The sequence below is a fragment of the Aptenodytes patagonicus genome, chromosome 25 (assembly GCF_965638725.1).
Source record: "Aptenodytes patagonicus chromosome 25, bAptPat1.pri.cur, whole genome shotgun sequence".
NCBI lineage: Eukaryota > Metazoa > Chordata > Aves > Sphenisciformes > Spheniscidae > Aptenodytes > Aptenodytes patagonicus.
Window position 1 is genome coordinate 6,130,536 of NC_134973.1, and position 10,486 is coordinate 6,141,021.

A 10,486-nucleotide genomic window follows, 5' to 3' on the forward strand; every position below is an offset into this window, starting at 1 on the left:
GCTTCCCCACCCGGACCCCAAGGCCCTGGGCAAGGGGACATGTCTCCATCTCCCTCCCTCGGCTCTCCTGGGCAGTGGCAGCCCCACAGCCCGTTGGGGCTGTGCTAATACCCCTGCCCGCTCTGGGGCCGTTTGGCTTGGCGGGGCATGACAGGAGTGGGGTGCAAAGCCGAGTGTGGGACCACGTCTGCCATCGTGGCTGAGTCTGCCCGGCAGAGGCAGCGCCCAGAGATCACGCTGGACATGCAGCAGGGAGCTTGTCTGGCATTGCCATGGTAATGGAGATAACGGCCCGCTGCCAGGCAGAAAACAGGGAGGGTAGGGAGCTCCGGCAGGCTGAGCTCGCTGGGGAGATGCCGCCGGCCGCACTCATCTGTGCTGAGGCAGCGCCAGGAGTCCCAGCCCAGGGCCCATCACACCAACGTCCCCTGCCTGAGCCCCATGACAGCCTGGATGGCAGCAAGCATGTCCTCGCTGAGAGTGAAGCCCTTAGCACCCCTCGCACCTGCGACAAAGCCAGAGGTTGCACCAGGCAATACATAAAAGTATATATTCAAAACCTCAGATCTCACCACTGCCAGGTTATAATTAATTCCTATTTGCAGCTCAGTCCAATTTCCCTCACAGAGCTCCCAATTCAATCCAATTGCCATATGAGATTTCTGTAATCACTAATCTTATCAAGCACATCAGTGTGAAGTGAGAACACTGCAATTAGCAGGAACAGGAGCAGCAGGTGAACTGCTGCTCGGTGAGTATTTATTTCACCTGTGCCAGGGAAGGATGTGTGTTTGGTTGAGTGCTTGCTGGGGTTGTCCATTGCCCACCCTGGGCAGGGTGGGATGCTTGTTGGGGGGGGGGGGGGGAAGCGGCTGAGGCCACGGTGGTGCTGGAGCTGCCGAGCACCAGCAGCCGTTGGGAGTTCCACAGGCAGTGCAGTCATGCTGGCAGCTGGCCAGCCTCTGCCGGGGAGGGGGCTCACCTTTTCCGGCCCCCCTATTCCCAGGGTGCTGCCAGGGGAGCCAAGAAACCTGAAGAGGATGCTGGCAAAGTGTCCTTAAAGAGCGCTGCCTGTGCCTTGGCTTGTCACAGTGGCAGGAGCTGGAGATGAAGCATCAGCCTTAATTCTGGGTTTCCTGGCTCCTCTTGCCGTTGCTCCCAGTGCTGCAGCCCAGCTCCGTCCCAGCCCCGCTTGGGTACCCCTTGTTGAGGAGTTGGAGACTCGGGCTTTAGGGGCAGGGGGAGGTTGCTGGTAGCCCAACTGCTGGCAAAGCATCACCCTTCTTTTAGCAGCTCTTGCTCTGCGTGGCTATGGGGGAGGCAGGTCCTGCTCCCTGTCCTGGTCCAGGCAGTGCAGGAGGGACCCGCCGGCGGGACGTGAGCCATGCATCCCACCCTGTCTGATCACCCGTGTTACCGGACCCCGGAGGAGCCCTGTCCCCCAAACCCTCCCAGCAGGCTCAGGCAAACAGGGTACAAACCCACAGGAGATCCTGCTCTGAGCTGCTGCTTGGGGACCGACACGCTTTTTTGTGGACAATCTGTTCCCCTCCCACTGCTGCTGGCTGACTGCCCGCAGTGTCTCCTGGCAGAGGCGGCGGGCAGTGGGAGCAAGTCTGGCCACTGGGCTGATTTGCCAAAAGCCCCTGGGCACTATGGAGCCAGGCTGGGCTGAGCAGGCAACTCCCCAGTGGCAGCAGGGTCGTTGCCTGCGCTGGCAAATCCCAGGGCCAGCCAAACCTGCAGAGCAGCAGCTGGGACCAGGAAGCAGCTGTTAGCCCTCCTCAGATCCTCCTCTGGATCCGGTGGGTGATCTTCAGCTGGGATGGACAGGGCTCACGGGGCTCAGCTCGTTTGGGAGTGGCCAAATTATTTGTGGTTTTTGCACAGCATGGTGAGGCTGGGGGTGCCTCAGCCCTGGGCACCACCGATGCCAAAAGTCCTTGGGGTGCAGGTAGGTGGCTCAGACAGCCCCGAGCTGCATCTTGCCAGCACCAGGAGAGCATCGCTGCACGCTGGTCCCTGCACGTGTGGGTGCCCCCCTGATGGCACACGGCAGGGGGCGTCGGGGTCCCCACCCTCACTGCAGCTGTAACGTCCGTAGGGCGGTGTTGCACGGGCACCTACCAAAATCTCTCACTTCGCCACCCACAGCCGTCTGTCGCTGCTGACACTCACCGACAGGAATAAACTCCAACACCTACCATATGCTTTGCTACTTCTGCTGCCTGCACTCACTTGTTACTATATATTTCCAAAGCCGGGGCTGCCTCTGCACGGGGCGGCTGGCAGGCCATGCCCCGGTGGTGGGGAGATGGGCTGCGGGGCAGCACCTCGGGGATGCCAGAGTTTCTGGCATCCCTGTGGCAGACGAGTGCAGCAGGTCTCTGCCCTTCAGTGGGCTCAGCCCTGCTCAGGGTGAACCCCTCCTTCCTGTGCGGCACCTTCTCCGGTGCTTGTCCAGGGCATGGCTGGCTGCAGCTGCTGTGCCAGCAGCTTGGGCACTGGTGGGGCCGGCTGGTCCTGTCCTGCAAAGGAGCTCGGCGTGCTGGCAACGTGGCCCCTCCGTGGCAGGATCCGGCCCCTCTGTGCTCTGCCCTGGGCACTGCGCGGCTGGCTCACTGCCTGCCGTCGTGCCTCACAGGGCACTGACAATGCACCTGCCCGGGCGGTGCTGCCAAGCCTTTGTCCCATGGCCCCGGCCTGCATAAGCCCACACCAGAGCTGGATGTGGCACCTGGAGCCACACTCACATGGCCAGGAGCAGGGTGCCGACGGCATGACTGTCCCCTGAGTCCTTTGCTGGGATGGGGACGCGAGCCAGCGTGGCAGCTCCAGGCTCTGTTGGTGGGAGTCGCATCCTCAGGACTGTCCCAAAGGAAAACCATGGGGAAGGGTGCAACGAGCAGCCGTCAGCGTGTCCCCCCCGGCTGTGGGGGCTGGAGGGTCCCATGCAGGGACAGTCACTACCTTGCCCTGGCAAGAGGGAGATTTAATCTCAGTGTAAAGGCGCTGAGCAGAGCCAGTCTCTTCCCTCCCCTCAGAGCTGCTCTGTTTAATGATGCTCACAGCTGGGAAAATTCATCTTGCTTCAAGAATGGATGCATCTTGGCGCGTCCTCCAGGTGCTGGATCTGGTGATGCTGTGAGCAACAGAAAGACCTTGATGGTGGAGCTCAGCTGGGCTCAGCCTGTGCCTGTGCTGCTGCCTCGCACCGTGATTGCACCCCATGCTCCAGAGAAGCACCCTGGGGCCAGGCAGGGAGACAAGGACGTCTGGGTGCGTGAGCAGAGCCAAGTGATGGCTGCCTTCTTCCCCGTGGCATCCCGCATCCTGCGCGTAGTTTTAATTGCACCATGCGGCTTTGATTCCTGGATTTAATTGCAGCCTAACGAGGCCGGGGCAGCAGGAGAGGAAAACATCAAGCTTAAGGGAAACAAATCGGGAGAGAAAAGAACATTTACTGGTGACTAATAGGTCCGTGGCTCGGTGCGTGTGTGTTTGCCTGCCACAGCGCGGGACGCTGCCAGCGCAAGGAGGAGAGGGGATTTCTTCCACGCACTTGGCAAGCCAAGCCGCGCAGTGCAGCGCAAAGAGAACAGATTTTTCCTGGGCCCGTGCCGTTTCCGCGTTATTTTTAACCCCCGTTGCTTGTGCAACATCCCGTCCCCCCCCAGTAAACAGAGTGGATTTCACCTGCTTGCACAGGCAGGGTCAAGGCTAGATCATCTAATGGTAACAGATGGGCCCATTTACACACCGTGCTGGTCTCACCAGAGGAAATTGAGACTAATTTGGTGCAGAGGAGAGAAGAGGAGTTTCTGGCACTGGCACCCAGAGCCCTGGGGCAGCCACCACCCTGACCGGGTGCCGCCGCACTGGGCGAGGACAGGGCAGGTCAGAGCGAGTGCAGCACTGGGGGTTCCCGAGCATGAGCCGGATTCCCCGGGGAGGCTTCAGGACCTCCCCCCCGGGATGCCCCTGGGCTCTCCAGCCCCAGGCTGTGCCATGGGGGACCAAGCCCAGCATCCCCAACAGCCTCTGCTCGGGGCAGATGGGGTCCCTTCACAAGCTGGGGCCAGGGAAGCTTTGCTGTCCCAGAGAGGGATGCCAGGGACAACCCCGCAGGCAGACCAGATGGGGCAGGGGTGTGAGGATGGGGATAGGGACGAGGGCAGGGATGTGGACATGCCGGCACAGCTCAGCTCTTGCTCTGACCCCCCCATCCCGCTCCTCTCCCTCTGCTGCAGGGGCCACCTCTGCCACTGGGGTGGCCCCATGGGCATTCGTGTGGCTCCGGCGCGGCTGCCCAGGCTGTTTTCCCGACACCAGTGAGGGCTGGGATCTTGTTACCGAGCTCTTTGACTTTGAGCATCTTGGAAACCAGCGCTGGCTAATAAGACAAAAAGAATGACAGCAAATAAGCCCAGCCGCAGGAACGTGGCCTTCTCATCCAGCATTTTTTATTCCCCCATGTTCTCCCCCTTCCCTCCTTTGCCAACGGATTGAAGCCACTGTAATAAAATTATTAAATAAAAAAAAAAGCTGTAGCCCCCACCTCGATGTGGCAACCATGGAAACTGGATCAAGGGGACACCTGTACATTTCCATTCTGGGCTCCCGCTATCTGAATATACAGAGGAGCGCTAATTAAAAACCCAGCGCAAGTGGCAGGCAGAGGGAAGGAACTGGCCCCGGGAGAAGGGGTGCGTAGCTTGGAGGCATGCCAACACTGGTGGGCGCAGGGACGGGGCGCGCCAGGTCTCAAGCAAGCCTCAAACACCATCCAACGCTTCCAGCCCCCTCTGGCTCCCAGATGTCGAGTGGGCGCTTGCCAGCCACCAGCTGCAGCGCTAATAAGGCAGCCCCGTCCCCTGCCCCCCTTCCCTGCTGCAGCCCTTGGCGCCAAGGGGCCCCGGGGACCCTGTCCCAGCCCTGGGGACCGTGCCCAGTGGGGCAGGGCAGAGCCAGGCCGTGGGGCCGGTGGGTTGGGGTCTTTGCCCCGTGCCAGGAGGATTCACGCTCCTGCACCGTGGTGCCAGATCCCGCTGGGGCACGGGAGGGATAGGGGGAAGGGGAGCATCTCCAGCGGCGCCTGCTCCCGTCCCCGTCCTGCGGGACAGCCCCGGGCGGGCGCCAGGAGCCTCGTCACCCCTCGCCAGTGGCAGCGCCAGGCACTGTCACGCCCGGTCCCTCGGCGGCCGGGGGCGGGAGGGCAGCGGGCGGCGGTGCGGGGGCAAAGCAAAGTGCAAGATTTCGCACCTCCCACGGGGAGGGCAAAGGCTGCAGGGAGGCTGCCAGCCTGCGCCACCAGCTGCCTCCCTGTGCCGGCACCAGTGCCAGCGCTGCGAGTGGCACTGCCTGCAATGGCCCCGGCAGCTGCCCGGGTCTCTGCTGACCCCAGGACTGGCTGGGCAGCTCCTGCATCCCCCCTCCTCCACCCTGGCCCTGGCTGGAGGGTGGCTGGGGCAGGCGCAGGTGTCCCCACACACAGCTCCTGCGTGGGTGCAGGGGGGATGGTGCTCTGGGACCATGCGGGACAGTGCTCCAGGGCTGTGTGGGACACCCAAGAGCAGGGCTGCTCTCTGTCCCGTGCCACACACCTTGGGGCTTGTGCGTGATTTTAGGTTTATAACCATTTCACTGTGAGGAAGCTCTCCAATCTGGCACGTGAGCATCCAGGAGGAAAAGGCTGTGTTTAACCTGCAGGTTTATTTTTACCGACAGCGAATGGCAGTGCCTGGAACATTCCCCTGCTTGGAGTTAATTTTTGCTGAAGCTTAGTTTTAGTCATTGTTGTCTAAACCTGTCTCCTCCACATTTATCCCATGGAAAAGCTCCCAGAGCTGAGCCCACAGGCTTTCAGTGGTCCCAGGGCTGGTGCCCGGTGCCCAGCCACCCACTCCCGCCAGCCCATGGGAAAGTCGGGGCAGCCCCCGGCTTTCGCTGGCAGAGACCCCTGGCTGTGGGGAGAGCAGCCCCGGGCCTGCGCGGGGGACACAGCCCCAACGGCCACTTCTGTGGTGCTTCCTGGGGCTGGGAGACAGCAAAAGCTTTTCCTCTCATCAGACCAGGTGTCAGGCCGTCATCTTCCTGCGGGAGGCGAGCAGAGCACTGAAACCCTCTGATTGCTGATGGACGGGTCTCAGATTGCTCCCCAAATGTCCTTCCCAGTCTGAGCCAAAAGCGGAGCTGGCTCCCCCTGGGTGGCCATCACCCGCAGGGGCTCACGTGATGGAGATGGCTGGGGCAGGAGCGAGGGCTCTCTGGTCACTCCGCCGGGTAATTTTCCCAGCAGGCTGCTCGTTTTCTCTGGCCGAGCTGCGGAGGATGACAGGATACGCTCAGCAGGAGATGTTCCTCCTCCTCGGCCCCTCTCCACCCGTCAGACCATCCCCATCTGCCAAGGGGAGAAAGCCACCGCAATGTGCAGCGCTCTTGCAGTGCAAGGTGGTTTGCACCGACCCCCAGCTCTGCAGCTGGACTCTCCACAGACACGCACCCCCTGTGCTGGCAGCGCCGGGTGCACAAATGCACCGTGCCAGCCGAACCAGCAGCTCCCACCAAACGGGTCGTCCTGCAGGGCTCCAGCGTCAGGGGCTCGACTTGGGCAGGTGACCGCAGCCATCACCTGCTGCCTGTCCCTGCCCGCTGCCGGCCCGCAGCCAGCTCAACTTTGGGGAGAAGAAAATTCCTCGTTTCCATGGGAACCAGAGGAGGAAAGTTTCTGGGGCTGCGGCTGGGATTGTGCCAGCCAGGCGAGGCAGCAGGACCCCAGAGCCGGCCGTCTCCCCCTCTCCACTCCCAGGGGAAGGCGGGTGCCTGGCCACCAGTCCCACTGCCCACACCCCGAGAGGTGCCCACCCCGGCGAGGGGTGCGCCGGGGCTCCTCGTCTCCCCCTCCCGTGCTGTGTCAGATGCGATCTGACATTTAGCTCTGCAGCTCGGCGCGTGGAGATGCAGTGATAGCTCTAATCTGCTTTTCTCCTCCTCGCACTCTCCCCAGAGGCAAAAGCTGCTGCTGGGAGAGTAGGGGGGCTCTGGCAGCCCAGCGAGGAGAACACTGGCAGCGCCGTGCTGGGGGTCTGGAGGGTCCCGAGGGTCCTGAGGTGTCCCGGCAGCACCATGCACTCCTCGCCGTGCCCTCCCGCCAGGCAGCAGCTGGCTGGCAGGACCTGGATGCCAGCAGCGGCAGAAATTCAGGGCAGTTTCAGAGCGCCTAGGGCTCTCCTTCCCCCTCCTCCCTCCGCTCTCCTGGCTCTGGCTGCACCCAGGACACATGGGCTGGTGGCAGCGAGGGCAGCAGCTCCCCAGCGAAGGGGCTGCTGGCACCAGGACACCTCCGAGCCGTGCCACCGACAGCACAGGCACTATGAGGGCATCGAGGCCCCGGTGCCTTGTGCTGCCCAGGGGTGCTGCAGCTCCTCAGGGATGTCCCGAAGGCTGCAAGGACAGAGGCACGGCAGTGCCCCAGGCACAGCCAGCAGCCCCCAAGTCCAGATGGCCGTGGCTGCCTACCACCCTGCCCATTGGCCCTGCCACCCCACGCCACCCCACACCACCACACCCCCTTTCCCCGCTGCCGGGTGTCGGAGCCACCCTGCCCTCCGGATGGGGATGCCCCGTGCAGCCCTGTCTCCCTTTCCTGGTGGCTCAGCTCCAATTAGTGAGGCCCCTATTAATTTTTTCTGCTCAGCAGCTCACATCAGTATCAACCTGGCAGTGTGTGGTGCAGGAGGGAGCCCGAGCTGCCGGGAGCAGCGGAGGGGAGATGAGGTGCTGGGATCAGCCCACTAATGAGCCCCAGGTGCACATGGGGCCAAGCCCTGGCCCCATAGCCACCCCGTGGTGGGAACGAGCCCCCAGAGAGCGAAAGCTCCCATCTGGCTCCACTCTCCCAACATCCCTCCCTTTTCTGTCGGGTCCCATGGCTCCAGGTCGCAGGTGGATCCCAGCTCCCTCCTCTCCTCTCCTGCAGTATTTGCCTCTGGGTGTTTGGAGCGGATTTGGGAGCCTGTCTTCAGCCCCCGTGCCCAGGCTGGTGCCTGGTGTACGCAGCAGTGCGAGGGCACAGGCAGAGCAGGCACAGTGGGCTGGCGCGGGCGCAATGCAAGCCCAGCACACCGCCCGCTGCTGGCACAGCCCTGGGGCCGGAGTCCCCAGCCGCAGACCAGGCTTGGCGGGGACTTGAGCCGCCTTCGGGGGCTCCTGCAGCTGCGGGCTGAGGCTAGTCCCCAGAGCCTGCAGCAAGGGCCAGCCCTCACCGCTGGGCTCCTGCCGGGGCAGTATCACCCTCCACCCACCGCAGGCCCTGCAGGGTGAGGTCAGGACACCTGAGACTCCCAAGATCCCCCCCTCCCCGGCCCTTGGAGATTGCCTGGTGCAGGGGGTTAATGATGCATCCAGATGGAGCCAACCTTTCCACCTTTCAGCTTCACCTGTGGCTCCCTTTTCCCTGCCATTATCTGCATGGATGCCTGTGGATTTCATTTCCATATTCATGGTGTTTTAATGACCCTGTAATATCTTTATGTTCTGCAATTAAATGTGGAATCTTTTTTTTTCCTTCTGCAGATCAGCATCTGCATAGGATCATTTGTGGCATATGAGCAGAGGAAGGGAAGGCTGTGCAGGAGGGATACGGTTAATTAAACTTCAGAGATCAGCAGGCTCCACCACCAAATGACCTTCTTGCCAGTGGGACCGGTGGCGGGTGGTGAGGGAACAGCTCCCCGGGCTGCCTTACAGCTGGGATGGCCAGGCCACCCTTGGGGGCAGCTCCTGCAGGTGTTGGAGTGGCTTTAAGTTGTGCAAGCATGTGCATGCATGCTTGCACATGCTTGCACGCACATGGCTCAAAATCTACGTCAAAATCCCTGCCAAGGGGTACAAACCACAAATTAACAGCTGCTGGTGTCACCCCAGTGCAGGAGGGTCTTGTTCCCATCCCATCCTCCATGGGACCCTTCTCTAGCTCATCTTGTGAGGCTCTCCACCATGCAGCATGCTGTCTGTCCATCATTCAGCACTCAAAGGCAGACAGGCAGATGACGTTGGGGAGGAGAGGTGCCACTGAGTGGGGCAGGGAGCTGGGGTCAGCTGGGGGCATGTGGGGGGCTGGAGGTGCCCCCCCCATGCTTGCAAGCAGCCTCACAGGCCTGCAGGCCCCATGCAGCTGGGGCAGCCAGCCTGACATCAGGGCTCTGGAGAAGCCATTAGAGCTCCTATCACTCCATCTCCATTCCCCGGAGCTAATGGGCATCTCTGCTGGCTGCACCACCCCCTCCCTGGGATGGTAATTGGGTTTCAGCTCTGCAAGATGGATGGGGCTGGGCTGAGAGCAGAGCAGGGAGGAAGAGGAGGGGGCAGAGGTAGCTCCGAGTAAGACAGAACCCCCTTGTCCTCCATCCACCTCCTGCCCCCCTGCTCTGTTGTGGGATGCTGCCAGCCCCAGTCCAGCCCCAGACCTTGTCAGAGGCATCTCGCATCACCTTGCAGGGTGGCTGGGGACAGGCAGGTCCCAGCAGCACGGCCGGCCATAGGCATCTCGGGGGAGCAGAGCTGGGGTTGTGTCCGGGGGGTCTCAGCTCCTCCCTGATGGTGGACGGTGACGGCAGGCAGCCCCAGCATGCTCCATGGCTTTGTGTTGCACCTCGCAGCCTCCCCCTCCTTCTCCCTTGGTCCTTTTGAAGCTGCAGCTGTGAACAAGATGTTTGCAAGGGTGAGGCACAGGAGCATTGTGTTTGGTACATTGAATAAAGATGGGGCTGAAAAACACCTTCTCATGTGGCTGTTTGATGTGAAGGGCAGCACTGAATTCATTAGGAGCACTGCCAGGCGTGCTCCGCCACGGGAGCCTTAGCTGGTGCCCGAGCGGTTGGAGCAACACGTGCTGACGTCCCCCAGACGTGCCACCCTGTGCACCAGCACACACTCGCACGCGGGCACACCAGTGCACGGCAGCCGCGTCGAGGCACACGCGGGTGTGTGGAGCCCGAGAGGTGGGCAGTCATATGCGCTCCACGTGCTGGCCAGCCCCACGTGCCCCACGAAACCACAGTGGAGCCGCCTCCGCCTCTGCAGGCAGGCAGCCGCAGTGAACACAGTGTCTGCAAAAACCCAGCAGATAACCCACACGTGCAGGGGCCCTTGTCCACCCCACAACCCCCTCATCCCTCCTGGGGGCCCTCATGCTCCTCTGATCAGCCAGGGGCACCTGGGGCACTGGATGCAAGATGTATGTCAGGATGGAGAGGCGCAGGGTGGAGGGATGGCTGCAGGAGGGGTGCGGGCCAGCTGGCCCTACTCCCTTTTAGTCCTGCTGCTGCATGCCGCTGCTCCAGAAGGATGCAGCGTTTTATCATCCTGTAAGGCTGACAGGCACCAGAATTAATGAGTTCCTCATCAGTGCTGCTTCATTTAGCTCCCTCCTGGAGTCGCCAGCTCCGGGTGGCACGCACACAGCCCCCCAAAGCAGTGTCTGAGG